Source organism: Thunnus maccoyii, chromosome 3, assembly GCF_910596095.1.
Source record: "Thunnus maccoyii chromosome 3, fThuMac1.1, whole genome shotgun sequence".
NCBI classification, from domain to species: domain Eukaryota; kingdom Metazoa; phylum Chordata; class Actinopteri; order Scombriformes; family Scombridae; genus Thunnus; species Thunnus maccoyii.
This window is the reverse complement of record NC_056535.1, coordinates 35,972,521-35,977,979: the sequence shown is the minus strand read 5'-3', so window position 1 is coordinate 35,977,979 and position 5,459 is coordinate 35,972,521. Positions and strand designations below refer to the sequence as shown.

Sequence of the window (5,459 nt, the reverse complement as noted above, 5' to 3'; positions counted from 1 at the left end):
TGAGTTTTCGTCGGAGTAACTCTCAGTCTTAAATACCGTTTGCTAGCAAATCACACAGCTAATGTTAATACAAGCAGCCACGTCAGCGCCGAACCATCCTGCCTGCAGCAAAACACGTCGAAAGTGTGCGAGGCGACGCTGTCTGTGTGTTTCTGTGTAGAAGATGTAATATATAACAGGCTGTCAACACAACAGCACAAAAGCTAAAAATACAAACATTTCTGCCTTGATGCAGATTCATATATTATGAATTTTAGAAATACTGATCAAAATCCAACCTGGTTCATATCACCAGTGTTATGCATTTTTTTCTGCTACAGCCGTTCAATGTATTTAAATGAATGAATTCATCGTTGTTTTTGGCAAAAGCTGAAAAACTTTGATGTTGAGGAGGCCGGTCGGGAGGTGGGAGTATGTGGGGGGGAAAAAAAGAGACATTTATTAACAAAATCATTAATGAAACAGAGGAAAAAATGAAAACCCAGGGAATGAAAACAAACACCATCTGCAGCCTCACAGCAAGCTGCCACCTCCCTCTCTCTCTCTACACCACAGAGCAGCAGACCAGTGACTGACTGGTCTTTTACCTGCTCAGCCTCAGCTGACTGGAAGCCACCAGCTGCTCAGGTGACTGCAGGGCGAGCTGGACAGACACGAAGCCTTTAAAGCTGTTAGAACAACAGTAATATTGGATTTCTATGGTCATTTATTAACAGTTTTATCCTTCCTACCTCAGACTGACAGATCCTGGTGACTCAGTGCACCTGATGATGATGATGATGATGATGAATACCTCTCGTCTCTATCACTGATGAAGGAGATGATCTAACATCAAAAACACACAGCAGGACCGAAGCCCTTCAACAAGAGTCAGTTGAAACTTGTATTATGTGAATTTAATAGATTAAAAGAAACATTTGATGTAAATTTAATAATTTAACACAACAAAAAGAAAAGACTGGTAACGTTGGGAACCAGAGCGACACAGTACAGCTGCCTGTATTTATTATGTTTATTCTGACTAGTCATGATTGTAAAATAATGATTTTTATCAGCGGTGCAGCAGCTGGTGAATGACATAGTATTTATAATAACATGAAATCACTATTTCATATTCTTTCCTGTTGTCTGACAACAGAAACAGAAAAATTATGTAAATGAGAACAAATAAATCATTCATTCAGCTGCCAGCTGTGTTGACCAATCACACACATGCAAGCACACACTGCTGGTAGGCAGGCGAGGCAGAAGATAAGACGATAAGTTGCCAGAGCTGTAACATTTTTAAAAAATATATATGAACGTCCACAACTGCACCAACTATATTCAAACTGCAGTGGAAGCAGTTTGTGAGTCCAGTTTACCCATTAAAACCAATCTGTTATGTAACTGTGTTGTCCATGTATATGTTTCAATCAGTTTATGTAGTGAACAGTTGATAATAAATTTGAAAGTCTTTGGCGATTAGACTCCATCGTGATGTGGCCCCCCCCCCCCCACGATGGAGTCTAGACACTGGTGGCGGCGATGGAGAGGCGTGGATCGAGGTGGTGTGGTATCGACTCCTGGAGACTCGGGGCCTCGCTGGAACGGGAGGTTGGGCAGATGACTGATGATCCGGGATGGAGAAGTGAGCAGCGAGCTCTGGTGTTGCGGCTGAGGGGGTGGACGCGATTATTGCCTGAAATGACAGCTGACAGCGACAGAGAGAGACACGGTTTTAAAGTTTGACAGCTAGGCCGTGATTGGCTGTTTAGGGATCGTGGAGGAATCTGATTTGTTAACTAGAAGTGACGCAACAAACAGCTGATGTGAAAGCGGGAGGAGCCAAGAGAGAGAGGGAGGAAGAGGGGTGAAATTATGAATGAATGATTAAGAGTCTTCCTGCCTGAATTTACACTAAGCTTCATGTGTTAAATCAGTGGTTCCCAACTCGTGGGTCTCAGTCCAAAAATGGACCTCTAGTTTGCACCCTCTCGCTGCAGAGCTTCTTATTTTATTGATCTTTAAGCCTCAACTGTATTTGAGTTATTTTATTGTGAAGGTTGTGAGTTTGAATCCACTGACAGGTTGAATGGATAGATGGAAATACACCAGCTAGTGAGTGTTCAGTGATCCGGACCTGCAGGCCAGACTGGATGGGAACCACTGTGTTAAATTATATTCAGAATTTACAATATTATTGCTCACTTATCGCTGACTGATTTGATGTGTTTACCAAAAGTATTTTATTTCCAGCAAACTTCAAAGATAACAGAAATATCTCACAGGCTTTATCATTTTGTAAACAGAGATTCGGAGACATGCTGTTAAGCAGATTGTGTTTTTCAATGTAGAGACAAACTTTTCCATTAAAATTGCAATTTTAACCACTTGAGCCTGCTGGTGTCCCCCCCCCCCCGTCCCCCCCCGTCCCCCGCCGCCAACGTAACAATCTGAGATCTATTACTGTGTGTGTGTAAACATCAATACATCCCAAAGTCCCTGATGGATACAGCACAGGTGTGACCCCTCTGAGCTATTCAAATCATTACCGCGGCAACAATGAGATTCACCTTAACCCACGTTGCTATGGCGACAGTTGAGTGCAGAGCCGGCAGAGTTCTGCTTCTGTTGAGAGTCCTGCAGTCGGTCTGTGAGCTTATTCACACACACACACACACATATTTAAAAACACATCCATGCACGAAGGTCAACATATGCACATATATACACTCAAACAACTACACACACACACACACACACACACACACACATTTTTGACACATGCAGGTCCAAAATAATGTAAAAACACACACACGCAGTGAGATACATGTATCCTGAGGCAGACACATGAGCACATGTTAAAAACTCCCACACAAGATGCAAATCAAGTCATGCAAAACACACACACACACACACACACACACACACACACACACACACACACACACACACACACACACACACCGCTCTGTGCACAGCGTAATATGTTTCAACACACTTGGAACACAGTTTGAGGTCAGGGGATTTTCCAGCAGGACTCATTTGGAGACGCGATTCAATTTAATATTATGGGGAGAAAAAAATTTACCCTGATATTCAGCCGTCTTCAGGGCTCCAGAATCAACCCGCTGATATTTCACCCGGGTGCAGTTTCCATCATCATCCACCGAGCCCCCAGACAGGCAGGAATCTCATACTTTCACTCTCTGTGGTTGTTTCTTCACCTCCTTCTTCTCTCCTCTTTTTACTCGTCTTCCATGTACCCTGATCCTACATACCTCAAATCATCAGTTTATAAAATATTGTTCTCTACCTTTACATTTACATGTAAATGAATCAGTGTTAATTATGGATGTGCAGAGATCCCAGTATTTGTATTTGTATCTGTATTTGTTGAGGCAGCAAAATTATTTGTATTTGTATTTGAATAAAAGCGGAGCATTTATAATTTTAGAAAATTATTATGATTACTGAGCTAAAACTTTACTCATCACCTCATTGCAGACAGACCTCTACCTATTTATACACCCATAACACACAGACAGCACAGCGTGTAACATGTAGGGAAGAACTTCAAAGGTGATTCTTGCTTTGCACTTTTCATTTATTGCCTGTTTTTTACAACCTAACTTTGTGGAAAGGAGAAGAGGAACAACAGGTTATGGAGAGTCTCTTGGGACCACTTTGCTTTTGTCAGTAGCTCAGCTTTATCTCTGGGGAACACCCCCAACAAATAACTTTTTAAAATATTTGTATGAAACAAATATTCGTATAAAACCCACTATTTGTGCTTTGCCCGAATAATGTATTTGTATTCGGGTACACCCCTAGTATTAATATTCCAATAGTAAGATAAACACTAACTAAAATGTGGCAAAAGTACATTTTGCTGCTGGTGTTTCTGTACTTTTGATTTTGAATGCAGGAGTATTTTTTTCATTGTAGTATTGTTACTTAAAGTGTAGATTCACAATAATTCAAGTGTCTATAAACCAGCAGTCAGGTGTCTGTAATCATTCCTCCTGTTCATACTGGATATTAAAAGATCCTTCAAATGTGTTTTCAATGGAAGTGATGGAGGCCAAAAATCCACAGTGTGTCCACACAGTCATTTAAAAGTTGATGTTAAGCTTCTATTCAGCTTCAGCAGTCTGAGTTAGTCACATCAAGTGGATATCTGACACATTTACAGTCTTTTTAGCATCAAATTCCCTCTTATTATAGTAGTATAGTAACAAAAAGAGGGACTTTGGCACTAAAAAGACTGTAATGTTGAAAGATATCTACTTGATTTTGACTCATTTGGATGCTGAAGCTTCATATTAGCTTCAGATAAACTTTTAAAGACATGTTTGAAGGGATCTTCTAACGGTCAGTATGATTACAATCTTCCATCACTTCTTAGGTCCCAGTAGGACTGGGTTTCTGTCTGAAGGGAAGGTCTGGTGACTTCAACATTACCTGATTTTAATCCAGTCTCTCTCTGTGGTTCATTTTTTTCTGACAGATGGACATTTGCCAACAGCAACATATCGGCCTGTTTGAATCAATATGACAACAGAAAAACCCCATAAAAGCTGATCAGATGTGCTGCTGTAACGTCAGCTGCAGGTAGGAGCTGCTGTTCTCTTTCACACACGTTTTTACATTCACATCCAGTCAAACAGTCTCCAGTAAAAGTCATGTGAATCAGCTCCTGTCTGCAGTGTAACATCAGCTTCTTCTGGTTAATAAGTGGATTTATGGAGGTTTATTGTTGATGGACATCAGAGATGATCATATCCTCAGGAAGTGTAGGTCACACTGAATGATATCAATATTTGTTTCATGTCTGTGTGCTCACATGTGACCGAGTTAAGACTCTTCTTCACCTCACGCACCAGAACCAGGAGTTCAATTAGATAAATTAGCTTCCACTAATCAGCAAAGATGCCAGGTATGTATAGTATCAGCTGAAGACACCGAGTCACATGTCGGCTCATGCAGGAACACAAACAGCTATTCACAGTAAAAACAGACATTAAGGAGACACATGCACGCAAACCCTCCCCCCCCCCCCCCGCAGCGCACACTGAAAGAGAAAACGTGACAAAAACAACTCTGTTTATCTCCTTCAGATCTGGAGAATCTGTGAATATCAGAGAGGAAGCTGAACAAGAAGCAAATGGAGCCCCCCCCCCCCACCACCCCTCCCACCACCACCACCACTGACACACACACACACAAATTAGTCTGGTGCTGGCAGTCTCTCACCTTTAATAAACAAAGATATGAATATGGAAAATGAAAGGTGAGATTTCCTCTGCTGGTCAGATCTGTTGTCTTATTGCTTTATTAACTTTTATGTATTTCATAACACACACACACACACACACACACACACACACACACACGTACCTGTGCTACAGCACTGCAGCAAACCTCCAGGACTCTGTACATGAACAGCATCTCTGTATTAAAGGGAAACTCGTCAC

At 41.4% G+C, this 5,459-nt stretch overlaps 1 long non-coding RNA gene across 1 annotated transcript; it reads left to right on the top strand.

Annotated features, from left to right (window-relative positions):
- Nucleotides 1–640: 640 nt before the first annotated feature.
- LOC121889696 lies at nucleotides 641–5,179 on the top strand. Its single transcript, XR_006093603.1, has 3 exons — nucleotides 641–869; nucleotides 4,493–4,596; nucleotides 5,103–5,179. It is a non-coding gene; the product is annotated as an uncharacterized LOC121889696 (long non-coding RNA).
- Nucleotides 5,180–5,459: the final 280 nt, after the last annotated feature.